We start from the raw sequence: 14,309 nt of genomic DNA on the forward strand, positions 1-14,309 counted from the left end.
CCTCCAGCCGCCAAGGATCCCACCTTTGAGAGATGGGAACAGAAAGATGATGTGGTAAGATCCATTCTCTGGAGTTGTATGGATTCTCAGGTTGCAGCAAATATGATGTTTCTTGACTCATCCAGGGAAGTTTGGGAGTATGTTGCAACCTTATATTCTGGTGCTGATAATGTCACCCGATTGTGTGATCTGTTCTCTAACTGGTTAGGATTTCAGCGTGGTGACCTGTCTCTTTCTGAGCATTTCACTTCGTATCAGGCTCTTTGCTAGCAGTTAGATGTGCTTATGCCTTTTACTGTCAATTCAGTTGTTCTTAAGCGCCGCCAGGAGGAGTGGCACGTTGTTCGATATCTGGATTCTTTAGGGCCAGATTTCTTGCAGTTCCTTCAGTAGGTTTTTGGTTCTGGTAGCCTACCATCACTTCAGGAGACATTTTCTCATGTTCAGCGTATGAGGGCTCCTCCGACAACAAATGCTACTCTTGATAGCTCTTGCCTTGTTACCTCTTATGGTACTGATCATGGCCATGGATCTAGCCGTGGTGGTCGTGGTAGTTGGGGTCGTGGCCGTGGTCGCGATGTTCCTGGACGAGGTCGTGGTCAAGACTCTTGGACTGGTCATGGTCGTGGGTCTCGCTTTTGTACTCACTGTAGGTTGGAGGGACACAACATTGATTACTATTATGACTTGCACCCAGAGCTTCGACCTTCGAGGCCTACTGCTTCGGTTGCTACATCTTACGGCTTTGGTTCTGCTCTTGCTACTCCTGCCCATGTACTGCCTTATGACCAGATGGTAGTCAGCCGTGATGAATATGAGGACCTTGTGCACCTACGTGATAGAGGCAAGCAGCCTACTGCCACCTTTGCCCAGCCAGGTAGCTCGTCTTGTTTTCTTTCGTCCATCCTCTGAATCCTGGCTTATTGATTCAGGGGTGTCGCATCATATGACTGGTAATCTACAACTTCTTGCCTCTTTCCAGTCCGCACCTTCTACTGCGCCTCGTACTGTTGCATTAGCAGATGGGACCACATCACTAGTCTCGGGGGTCAGTGTGGTGCCTCTCTCTAGTAATTTTTCATTATCCTCTGTCCTTTATGTTTCGTCTTGTCCAGTTAACCTATTATCTGGGCGTCACCTGACACAATCTTTGATGTGCTCTGTTTCATTATTTCCGTCTTATTGCACTTTTCATGATCTGAAGACTGGGACGAGGATTGGCTTAGGCCGCGAGATAGGAGGATTATATTACCTAGACTCCGTACCTACTGGCGTTGCACTTCGCACTTCTGTCGACACTTATCAGTGGCATTGTCTTCTGGGTCATCCTCCTGCAGACAAATTACGAAAATCTCCTTTTATTACTAAGTCTATTGAGACGTTTTCATATGAGTTTTGTGAGTTGGAAAAGCACCATCGAGTGTCTTTTCCTTCGCGTGGTGGTCGATGGTCGTCCAGACCGTTTGAACTTATTCATTCTGATGTATGGGGACCTGCACGAACTACTTCTTTATATGGTTATCGTTATTTTGTTATATTTGTTGATGATTTTTCTCGTACTACATGGTTATTTCTTCTCAAAGAACGTTCTAATGTGTTTAATGCCTTCCGTAGTTTTTATTTTGAAATTAAAAATCAGTTTAAATATTCTATCTCTTATTTACGCACTGATAATGCCCATGAGTACTGTTCTCATAGTAGTGGTTTCACACAGTTCCTTCACTCTCGCGGTGTTATTCATCAGTCCTCTTGTGCCTATTATTCGCAGCAAAATGGGGTTGCCGAGCGTAAAATCAGGTACCTTTAAGATATGACTCGCACATTTATATTCAAGGTTTTAAACTTCGGTTTCGGTACCAATTTGGAACCCCGCCCCCCCCCCCCCCCCCCCCCCCCCGATATCCAAAATTTCAGATTTCGGGCTGAAATTTGGTACTTTAGTTCGAAATTGCAAACCGAAATTTTGTAACAATATTTTTTTTATAAAAAAAGACATTTTCTCGAAATTTCAGACCGAAATGACCAAAATTTCTGCCTGGTAAAGGCCGAACTTCGAAATTTCGGCAAATTTCGGTTTCGGTCCCCACTGAAATCCGAAATTTCGGCAAATTTAGGTTCTTCCAGTCCCCACCGAAATCCGAAATTTCGGATTTTGGCCGAAATTTGAAACCATGCTTATATTTCAAATGCGAGTACCGAAGGTCTATTGGGGTGATGTCGTATTCACGGCATGTTTTCTAGGGAATCGTCTGTCATCTTCCATACTTTCTGGTCAGACCCCCTTCTCTGTCCTATATCCTCTCGGTAATCCTTTCCCTTTACTACCTCGTGTGTTTGGCTGTACTTGCTTTGTTCACAAGTTAGCTCTGGGACTGGATAAGTTGGACCCTCATTCTGAGAAATGTATCTTTTTGGGTTACTCTCGAACTCAAAAAGGATACAAATGTTATAGTCCTCGCCTGCGCAAAACGTTTATTTCGGCTGATGTTTCATTCTTTGAGGATACTCCTTATTTCTCTAATTCTTAGGTTACTGCGGCTGAGCCGCCAAGTTTACTTTTCCCTCTGCCCAAACCTGATGTTATTACCCCTACTTCTGGGTCCTCTTCCGCCAACCCTATCACGAATTTTTCATCAGCAGAACCTGTGATAGATTCTATGGAAGTTTTTGCTTTGCCAGTGACGAAAGTGTACAGTCGTGGTCCTAGGCAAGTATTTCAGCCTCAATCTCCTCCACAAGCCAACTCTCCTTCTATGTCTGATAATCATCAAGGTGCAGGTAATCCTATTATTCTCTCTGACTCTCCAATTGCAAGTCATACTCGTTCTCGTATGACTGCTCATCCAATTTCACAATTTGTATCTTATAGTCTTCTTTCACCCAAATTTCGATCTTTTGTTCCCAGTGTTTCTTCCTTTTCTATTCCAAAATCAGTTACAGAGGTGTTGGCTCATCCTGGCTGGAAGGCTGCAATGCGCTGAGATGGATGCCCTACACTCAAATAGCACATGGCATCTAGTTCCCTTAACTTATGGCGCAGAGGCCGTTGGCTATCGTTAGGTATTTGCTATTAAATGTTGGGTATTTGATATTAAATATCAACCTGATGGGACCATTGAGTGTCTCAAAGCAAGACTTGTTGCTAAAGGTTACACTCAGACATTTGGTGCTGATTACCAGGAGACTTTCTCTCCAATTGCGAAAATACCCTCCGTACGAGTGTTGATTTCTATTGCAGTTAATCGTGGTGGTTGGCCACTCTATCAGTTGGATGTGAAAAATACCATCCTACATGGCGATCTTACTGAGGAAGTGTATATGGAACAACCTCCTGGGTATGTTGTTTAGGGGGAGAGTCAATAAAAACTCCTTTGACCCTCCCAAATGATGACCGCGTTAACCGAGTACTCGACCGCATCCGATTTTTTAAACACTGGCGTTAACTAACCCAATAGACTCAAGTTGCGTTCAGCAACCATTCTCTAGATTCACATTCTGGAATCAAGAAACAGAATATGTTTTTTGAGTGCTCCTAGAAACAGAATCACTACTTTTTAGCAGAAATGACATTTGGCAGTGACAAGAAAAAAGGATTCTGGATTTTTTTTTGAGGGGGGGTATATGTGGATCGAATCCATCAAAGTGAAAACTGATTTGAACAACTGGTTCAATGCAAGCTAAAATCTGGGCCCACTTTCAAAAGCGAAATATGGACAGGCTTACACCCGAAATTTGGCAGTTTTAAAAAGGTAAAAGTTGGGCAAAAATCAAGTGAAAACTGTGAAGTATCTGTCCCAAAATTTTGTATTGAAATCAAGCTAAAAGTTCGGCAAAAGCTAGCCGAAAATCTGTGCTGTCATCAAGAAGAAAATTAAGCTCGAATTTGATCAAGCTCAAGCATGAAATTTGGGCAAAAACCAAGCTAAATTTTGAGCAAGTTCAAGACATAGTCTAAGCAGAAACGGAGCTAAAATTTTAAGCAAAAACAACCCCGATATCAGGGTAGATTCGGTAGAAACAGGCTAAATTTTGGGTAAGTTCATGCTCTTAATTGGAAGCTAAATTTTGGGCCAAAAAGAAGCCCAAATTTTGGAGCAAAAACAAATTAAGTGGTATATGTCATGGAAGGAAGCATGTTTTTGGGTGTAAAAAAGTCTATATACTAAGACAAAACACATTGTTAGGCTCGTTGTAGCCCTTAAGTTTGAAAATAATTCCTACCTGGACTCTCAAGGAGATAATTTGATTAATTTCTACCCAAGCATAATTTTATGTGGAACTTAGTCTATAGAATCACAGATTCAGCAGTCCTAAATTTCAAATATGGAAGAAATAGTACCTAAATTCTCCACTCTGTGCAGCTATTTAAGTACAAACAGAACACTTTGCAATCAAATGTGCAAATTACATGATCCAAATAAAAAAATAGTCTACAAAGATCCAAATATCGCAACGAATCTACTTAACATGTCACTATGCATTCCACGACAAATTCCTTCTGCTTCTAGATTTCAGAGAGGTAACCCCTCAGTTTCTACAATCGTTTATCTTCAAAGAATTCCATTTAAACCGATTAATGAAGAAAACAGGTTACAGATACAGAAAAAAATGGAATTGAAGTCTCCAAAATATCAAAATAAAAAATAAACAGATATATTCAATTGTTCCTGAAACGAATTCAGAATCCAACCCCAAATCATAACCAGAGCTAATGGAAACAACAGACATTCATGAAACGAAAGATGCACAAAAATCCAAAGCAATTCCATAATAGAAGCGTTCAACAACTACTACCAATCATGCAAGAAACAGACTCCAAAAACCCTAACAAGATTTATGTTTTCCCGACTTATGGTTGATAGATCAAAGAGCAGATTGACACTAACAGACATTGAAAAACCTGTTTCTGTAGTACGGGATCAATCAGATTAACTAGAGAGGAATGGCCTCCTATGGAACTCGACCGGAAATCTGCAACTAAGATAGAGGCTTTCTTGGAGAAGGGAAGTTCATCAAGGCCTTGAAGAAAAATGCAAACATCGATGAAGATGGAAATGGAAATGGTGAACCCTATACAGAAGAGAAGAGAGAGAATGTAGAGGATTGGGGATGGGATGGGATTGCAGCAACAGGAACGGCTATTCATTAGGGCGTCATTAGAGACTCAAACCGTGTACACCAAAGACAGAACCGAGAAACAGAGATAAAGATAGAGAGAGCGTGACGAGAGAGAGAGAGAGAGAGAGAGAGAGAGAGAGAGAGAGATGACCTTTCTGGCGGTTTCAGATGATCAGCAAGACAATTTTCCGCAGGTTGCGCTGGACAGGGCTGGTTGGAGGAATAGTGGCGGGGGCAGAATATCAGAGCAGCTCTACCCAAATAGGATTCTCCGAAGTGATAGAAAGGTTGTGTTCAACAACGATTCTCTTTATTCATTCTGAAATCAAGAATCAGAATGCATTTTTGAGTGTTCTTAGCAAAATAATAGCGTTCGGAACCCAACAGGGGTTACGGGCTCTAATGAAGCAGAGGTGAGGGCAGTCCTTCAGGGAATCTGGTTAATAGATCCCATCCCAACCTTCTTAATATGGTGTCGATAGAAGGAGACTCCCTCAATGTTATCAAGTGGCTAAAGGCAAGTCTCCTATCCCTTGGAGATTTGCGCAATGGTTTGACAAAATTCAAGATAAGGTGGGGAAATTGAAGATCTCTTACTCTCACGTAAAAATGTCAGCTAATAGGGAAGTGGATAGAATGGCAAGGGAAGATGTTTCAGAGGAAAGCATTGAGGTTTCTTACTTTTGGCCCCCTTGAAATGCACCAAGCTGCGGTCGCGGTCATCTATTGGCTTGTTCTTGTATAGTTTCTTTTATATTCTTTTGTACTCATGGCCTTTTTGGTCGCATTTTTCTCCATTTAAATACAAATTCATATCATTCAAAAAATATATAGCGTTCGGAAAACTCACGTCCAGGAATCAGTTTTTTTTTTTTTTTTTAAGCAAAATGACGTTTCGCTGTGACAAAAAACACAATACTTGCTAAACTGTTATATATCATAGTTCTTATTTGCTACATTTTTTACCATAACATAAATACTATCACAATTTCATAAAATCCCAAGACAATGAATAAGAGAAGTTCTATGTAATGTATCTACAAAAGACTTGGGACATAAAAAAAGAAGATACATATCACTCCTTCCCTTGACTGTTTTTTCTTCTTTTCTTTTTCCTTTCATACCTCTTTTTTTACGGTGTGCAATTAACATGCAGCAAAATTACCCAAAATACAAAGCATTGAAGATTTAAAAAAAAAAGATTTGCAAAGCAACTTCTAAGAATTAAAGAAGAGAATATGTGGTTTCTGAATTCTCTTTCTACTTTCTTCTTTCATCGTATTGTCGTCATCTTTTGCAGGTTTTGATTGCCTTGAAAAAAGTTTCCAAGGAGAGAAAGCCCAAGTGAGAACCATATTCTATTCTCCTGTCATTGCACTCCTTGCTTGTTTTAAATTTTCTTGCTTGATCATTGATTGACTTATATCTAAATTCTAATCCACCACATATTCCATACATCTCTGAGTTATAATTATTCAAAATTAATTGTTGATGAAATGGATTTTTTATTCTCTTAAATCCCCATAGCCAGCCTGATTTTGTCAAATTTCTCGTGTAGGCTTATGCTCAGGAGCTTGATGAAGAATTCAAACTTCTTAAGAATCCCTCTCATCATAAGACTGTTGTGAGAGATACCTATCATTCTTCTGCGTTTAAAACTCTAAGTGCCAATGTTGCTTTTGTTTATCTAACAACGTGCTTTGTTTTTCATACACAGAGATATTTGGGGAAGACTAAGATGGAAATCACATTACTTTTCAAAAAAAAAAAGATGGAAATCACATTAAACAATCTGCTTGAATTTGTTTCAGGTGTATCCATATCATCCCTGCCCGGGACGTGTGGCTCCTTCCTAGAGGATGAAATTCATTGTTGTCCTTCAAAAAATATGGGAATAGGCATTCTACAATACTGATTATAATTTTTATTTTTGAATGGCAAGAGACTGATGTTTGTTTGAGCATTATTGTTAGATAGGTTATAATGATATACACATAAGAAGTTGTTACAGGGACTGGAGAATCTACATAGGGATTGAATTATGCACAGGAACGTTATCAAAACATCAGGAAGAGAAAATATTTGCAATCCGCAACATTTACACTGAAAATAAGAGAAAACTCAATTCATGTGTGTGTGTGTGTGTGTGTGTGTGTGTGTGTGAGAGAGAGAGAGAGAGAGAGAGAGAGAGAGATGACCTCTGGTTTCCGCGAAAAAATGAAAAAACAAGAACTGCTCTAGAGGCCGGTTCGCCTATGATCTTTTTCCTCTCAATTGCTGCTCATCTTCTTCGTCAAAATACAAAGAATAAGAGTTTACATATAGGAATTAGGGTTTAGTAGTTTTTTTCCCATCTGGGTCTATGTGATTAGGGAGAATTTTTTAATGAAAGCAAGAATGAAACCCTAAATTTGCAGGCTTTAGCAGAGAAAATCCTAATTTTAGCCAAGAAAATCCTCTAGTTCGAAGGCTCAAAACCCTAAATTACAGTTTTTGAAACCCTAATTTCTATGTTTTCTTATTCCTTCAGCAGTGTAAATTGGAGAGCTTAGACGGAGGGAGAGCGCAAAAAAGCTTCAAAATCAGTAAAAACGGTCTCTTCTCGCCCTAAATAATGTGAAAAATGGAGAGAAGGGTTAGCCTTCTAATCTCATTAGTCGAAATGATCCTAAATAAACCTTGATAGATCCGGGGCTATTGTAAGACTTCTATAAAAGGAGTCCAGATCGAGCCAAGCTATTGTTAGACTTCTACATATCGATTGCAGCCCAAACATGACCAAGTGTAATATGGCTCCATTTTTGGTCTAGTTGAGGAAAAGAAGTGGTCGGATGGGTGATTTCCAGTCAAAGAAAGAAGTCGGTTAGAAATGCCCAGAGTAGGAACTCAGAGGAAACCATCAACACTCAGGTCAAATGAGGCAACGAATGGAGCTAAGCGCAAGGAAAGAACAGTACTCAAGAGTCCGAGTGTAGGGGTCGGCTTATGTACTTGGATTGAAGTATTTGAACATCTAGATTGGAGTGTGGGTTTCCCCTTTTATAAAAAGAGGTTCTATGACTCGTGGGGCAGTGATGGTGGCTCGCTAGGGTGATAGCTGGCATCAGTATCCGTATTGGCACTGCATGACAACCCAGGCGTTGCATGTTGATGGCATGATTTGCGATGGGACAGCATAGTCCCAAGGGCAGCATGGCAATGGCGTGATTGGCACTGACACGGCCTGGCATTGACTTGACTGGCAATGGCATGTAGGGGTGTCAATGGATCCAGACGGTCCGATGGATCCTCGGAATCCGAACGTTAATGAACAGGAACTAAACATATCAATAGGATCCATGGGCCTATTATGGATCATCAAATGTGGGATCCGAAAATTTTGGATTGGATATGGGCTTGCAAAAGATATCCATTGGATAGTCACGATCCGAACTATTTTACCAAAATGCCCTCCAAATTTTCATAATGTTAATAATTCTATGAAGGGTATTTTCATCAAAACCTCTAATTAATTAAGTGGAGTGCGATTTCATGACTGAAAAGCGACTCCTCGCCTCTCGTGTTTTAGGGTTTTTTTTTTCTTTTGCTGTGATATTTCAAGAAGAGAGAGGAGAGGATAAGAAGAAATTTAGAGCTCCTCCTCTGGCCACCGATCCCCTCCACCATCTCCCCCCATACGCCACTTCCACCACCTCTTCTAAGTCCCGGCCACTGCTCTATAATCCTCAAGATAGCAGCACCTCCATTATACTTTCATTATGCTAGTCTATTGAACATATATGCTGTCATGAATATACTATTAGTTCATCATTTTGATATTACTGAATGTTATTGTTACACATCATATTCTTTGATAATAGTTATACATCGTATTCTTTGATAATAATTATACATTATATTCATATATATAATTTAGATTAATTTTAGGGAAATGATTTCAACACAAACATGTTTTGATACAAGACGCTCATGTTTCTTGTCTTTTAGTATTTAAAGAGTTGTAAAAGGGTTTTTACGGTTCCCAAAAAGAATTTACATGACAATTAAAGGCTAAAATACAAGATACATGAGCGCATGTATCAAAACATAGTTGAGCTGAAATCATTTCCCTAATTTTATTGTTTACAAGCATTATTTCACTCAAAGATTAAACATATACAAATTTTAATTTATTTGAAGAAAATGCATATAGACACACTAAGAGTGGACTGGCATTCTAACTCTTTTTTAGAAAAAAAATTAATTGTGTACTTAGCTTAGTGGGACATAATAGGACACTCCGACGGACTGTTCGAATTAAAATGGATCGTGATCGTGACGTGGAAAGTAGGATCCGAAGAACAATCCGAATCCGACCCGACCGATAAGGAATTTGAATGGATCGTGACTGTGACATAGGTGGATCCGATCCGAAGTGGATCCGTCGACACCCCTAATGGCATGGGGCAGCGGCCTACTCGGCGGCGCGGCAGTGCGTGGTCTCTAGGAGATGTGCTTGCAGAGGAGTTGTGCTGGCCGAGGACTCAGAGATCTGCCGAGGACCCTCTTTTATCATGTCACGTGGCGGCACTCGACCGGGAGTCTTCGTGGGACTAGAGCTAGGTGTTATCACGCGATTGATGCCTGATTTTTCCCCCAACATGTTTCCCCCACGGCCTCGGCCGCATGGCGGCACTTGATCAGGAGTCTTCGTGGTACTAGAGCCAGGTGTTATCACACGATTGATGCTTGATTTTGCCCCCAACATGTTCCCCCCACCGCCTCAGGCCTGAACGGACCGAGGAAGTAGTTGGGAGCTTACATGTTGAGTCAATATTACTTTAGGCTTACGAAGGAGGTGCTTGGTTAGGCGCTCGGGTTCTCGGACAAGTCATTGATGAGTGCTCGGTCAAGGCATTATCGGGTGGCATTGGGTCGGTCGGTCATCAAAGATTGTCTGGGATGCTCGACTTTTGGGACGGCTCTTGGGACACTCTATCCTTGGCAGTCCTATTCGGGGCTTATTCCATTATCGATTCTCAAAGTGGCTCACTTTGTTCGGTGGTTGGAGTTTTGGTTGGTTAGAGTCCTGTCAATCTTTTCTCAAGTGGGTGGGGGGACCCTTTGTCCTATCGATTGAATATAGGCAGTTAAGTTCTCGAGGTTGAAGCAGTTATGCAAGTGTAATAATTGTCATGCTTCGTTTATCCAATTGTCGCATATAGGAATTTTTCGGCGCTTGGTTTCATGAACCGTTGCGGTTGTAATTATAGCGACATGCCATTTCGAGGTAATAAGGTTATACATGGCGTTGGCCGTTAGCGTGGTGCGACACGTCCGCCGACGCTCGTAATGTGAAGAGTTGCACTGTTTCCTGCTTCTTCTTGAGGCGATCCATAATATATAAAAAGGGGGTGATAGATTTTATTTCCCCCCTGATTCTTCCAAGGCCATCCTTGGAGAGACAAGGAGTGAGTGAACATCTTCCAAGGATGATGTTTCTATTGCTTGAAAGCTCACTTGGTTCATCGTTGCATGTTGATCCTCAAGCACATGCATTGCGTTGTACCGTGCTAGATGTGTTGACTTTGGACTGATGTGTGAAATTCTTGTCTATGGCACAATACTACAAGACAACACATTAGTCCATGAAGACTAATCAATTTGGGTTTGCTAGCATCAAAACAACAAGAAAAAGGTCATTACTCATGGGGAACCTTGGGCTAACAGATATCCATGCTGGAGATATGCCCTTAGTTTAGAAAGCTGCATTGATACAACCTTAACTGGTCAAAAATGGTAAAATGTGGAAAATCACACTAAATTATTACTAAGTATGGGAAAAATCTCATTGGGACAAATATCCAAGTATGGAAAAATATATTGAAGCATTTCTAATAGTGAAAAATCCATACTAAAATTTCCCCGGGCCCTATTTGGACTGCAAGAATTTTTTGGAAACGGATTTTTTCTAAAATTTCCTTCTTTTTTTTTTTGACACACTAAAAAGACAAATTGAAACAACCCTATGCTACTTTTTAGAGCGGGAACTTCAATTTATTATCATATCCCTCTGAATTAACCATAATCGTATCATTTACCTCTAAATCGTGGAAAGAAAATAATTTCTTGATAAAAAAGTTTCTATCAGAAATGTTTTTCTTGGAATCCAAATAGGGCCTAAGCTTGAATACCAATGGAATAAGTTTCGAAGATGTGAGGGATCTCGACATGGGTTTTCATCCATGGGGATCCCCACATGGGTTCCTATGGAGGATACCCAATGGGGTTTTCCTTGTGGAGGGATCTACACTTTTGTGCAAATCCGCACTTGGGTTTCATCCTTGTGGGGGATCCCATCATGTTAGGGGTAAAATCCGTCCCTCCAATAAGTGCCCGACATGTGGCCCTCACACTGGACTTAGGGGAGCAAACTTTCCTCTTAAGGAACAAGGGCAAAAAGTTCTCTCCATCTCCAATCATGGTAACCCCAAGTTAAAAGGAAACTGCCCTAGGGGAAAGACCGAACCTAGCACGGTAACCTTCCTAAAAACTTAGAGGTTTAAATTAGAAATCGAGTCCCATGAAACTCGGGCTAAACATGGAAATCGACTTCTTAGGGAAGTTGGCCAGTTGGAAAGTCTCAGAGAGAGGCAAACTTCCTAAGCTGCCCAGGACTCCGCCTCTATAAAGGGACCTCCACACTCAAAGGTGTGTATCTAAGATCCACGAGTACTTGTCACTCTGCTTCTCTTCTGTTTGGATTCCTTTCTTGTTGCCAATTTATGACTTGAGCGTCAGAGTGTCCTCCCGGAGTCCAAACTCAGGGACCTCTAACACATGTTCCTTGAGCGTAGGACGAGCACAGATCGAAACTCTATCGGAGCACATTCAGCCCGAGCAGAATATGATCCTCATTATTTACGGACTCTACTAAAGGCTCGGACATTAAGTCAGGGGCATGAAGCACTCACCTACCAAGCCTTCTACTAATCTCTCCGTGAATCATACCAAACGTATTGTCTAGGCCCAGATGACAAAACTAAAGTTGGAGGTTGAGAACCGGAACCACTTTGGGTGGATTCTGAATCCTCCCCAGACTTCTGTACTCTATGTTCCTTTCCTCACCATCTCCATCTGCTCTGTCATCATTCATTTCCATCCCATCCTCCTCACTCTCTACCAGATTAATCAGAGATGATGGAGGGGGTTTAATCTCCATCTCGAAATCCATATCTATTGGATTTTGAGAATCTGTGGCACCCGCATTCCGGAAAAGCAGAAACAAAAGGAAAAGAAGATGGAGGAAGAGGGGGAAATTACTGGAATAGGGAAAGGTCGAAGAAAGAGGAACATGAGACTCTAGGGAACTTTGGTTGCCATGCGTTCACTGGAAACAAAAGAACTCATTGGAAGAAGAAGGAAAGACATTCACCAGAGACGAAAGAAGTAGCCAGGAATGGAAAGGGTCACAAGAGAAGAATGAAAATCGCTAGATAAAGGAAGGGGGACACTGGAACTTTTCCTCTCTCTAAAAGCCTTGAAATGTAGAGAAATAATAGGGAGAGCCATCTTAAAAAGAAGAGGGATGAGCCTGCACGGGGAGCAGCCCCGTCGCTTTGTAATATGGGACCCTCTCCATGTGGCATGCATTGAATGGACCGCGAGAACGGCACCCATGCCCATCATGACAACATTACAAACGGAACTCCTGTCATTAATGAGGGAAGCGTCGTTCCATCTCCCAAGGATGTGATTGTTTGTATGCCAAGCGAGGATGATTGTTCATCTTCCCACCAAAAAATTTGAAATTTCATTAAGTCTACGACTCAGCCGAGCTTTGACAAGTAAGCGCCGACCTTTCCCAGAGTTCATATCAAACAAGGGTGTCGGACCGAGATTCATACCTATATGGATTCTCTTCGAGCCACAATCTAAGCAGACTCCTACTGAGCTTTAGAAAGCTTGGTCAAGATGCAAGCATGTGAGTTTGGCTCCCACTAAAGCCGGCGGTTCGGCACAAGGACGAGAATAATTCCCTGATCCCAGAAACTACATCCTCAGCCCAGGATCGGTACCAGGAAGTCTTTGGGGGGGGGGGGGGGCATATGTTTGGGGTAAGATCTATCCCTCCAATAAGCGAAAGTGTCCTAGGGAAAGACCGGACCTAGCATGGTAACCTTCCTAAAAACTTGGGGGTTTAATAAGGAACTGAGTACCGTGAGGAAACTCGGGCTAAACGTGGAAACATACTTCTTAGGGAAGTCAGCCAATTGGAAAGTCTCCAAGAAAGCCAAAGCATCCTAAGTTGCCTAGGATTCCACCTCTATAAAAGGACTTCCACACTCAAAGTGAAGGTATGTATCTAAGATCCACTAGTATTATTGCTCTGCTTCTCCATTGTTTGGATTTCCTGGTTGCAGATTTCTGACTTGAGTGTCGGAGTGTCCTCCCGGTGTCCAAACTTCGGGACCTCTAACGCATGTTCTTTGAGATCAGGACGAGCATGGATCAAAACTCTATTAGAGCACGTTGACCGGAGCGGATTTCGACACCAACACATGGGACTGTCGCAAGACAATGTTGTGATCCCCCCTTTGGGTTTCTACCAGTTTGGGAGGCTTGCAGCACAATGTTGTGACCCTCATCAATTTGCGACAGTGGGGTAAAATCCATCCCTCCAATAAGCGAAAGTGCCCTAAGGAAAGACCGGACCTAGCATGGTAACCTTCCTAAAAACTTAGGGGTTTAATAAGGAACCGGGTACCGTGAGGAAACTCAGGCTAAATATGAAAACTGAGTTCTTAGGGAAGTCGGCCAATTGGAAACTCTCCAAGAAAGGCTTAGCTTCCTAAGTGTAGACACCCCATTTTGACCAAACCCCAATAACTTCGTTTGATTAGAAAACCTGTCAAATGAATGTTTTAGAGTCCCATATTGTACTCTAAGGTAGGTTAGGATCCCAGGAATGTCCCTGCAAACTTTTGTCAAAATCTGAGTAAAAATGCCTAATAAGAGGGCGATGAAGGCGTTAGCCCAAGCCCATCCTTAGGGGACTTGCTCAGTCCAAGTAGTGCTCCCCTCTTTATTTAGTAGACTTTCCAAGTCTTTTAGATACCTTTAGATAGAATCTTTCCCTCATTGCAAGGGTCATGAAAGAGTCATCTAGAGTCATCCATTTAGGAGATCATTGTGGTCTCATTAGTGAGTAA

The 14,309-nt window shown here is 41.6% G+C and overlaps 1 protein-coding gene across 3 annotated transcripts in view; it reads right to left on the reverse strand.

The window, feature by feature from the left end:
- LOC143860173 (DNA double-strand break repair protein) overlaps positions 1–8,093 on the reverse strand; it is a 64,002-nt gene extending 55,909 nt beyond the window's left edge. The window contains exon 1 of one of the 3 annotated variants that reach the window (XM_077370730.1): positions 7,317–8,093. The gene's annotated coding sequence lies outside the window, so the exon portion shown is untranslated. Of the gene's footprint in view, positions 1–5,269; positions 6,371–7,316 lie in introns of those variants that run through there. The other 2 variants (XM_077370728.1, XM_077370729.1) reach the window with 2 other exon arrangements.
- Between the last annotated feature and the right edge of the window lie 6,216 nt (positions 8,094–14,309).

This window comes from Tasmannia lanceolata, unplaced genomic scaffold, assembly GCF_043159265.1.
Source record: "Tasmannia lanceolata isolate RefF3 unplaced genomic scaffold, GAP_Taslan_0.1 ptg000037l, whole genome shotgun sequence".
Classification (NCBI taxonomy): domain Eukaryota; kingdom Viridiplantae; phylum Streptophyta; class Magnoliopsida; order Canellales; family Winteraceae; genus Tasmannia; species Tasmannia lanceolata.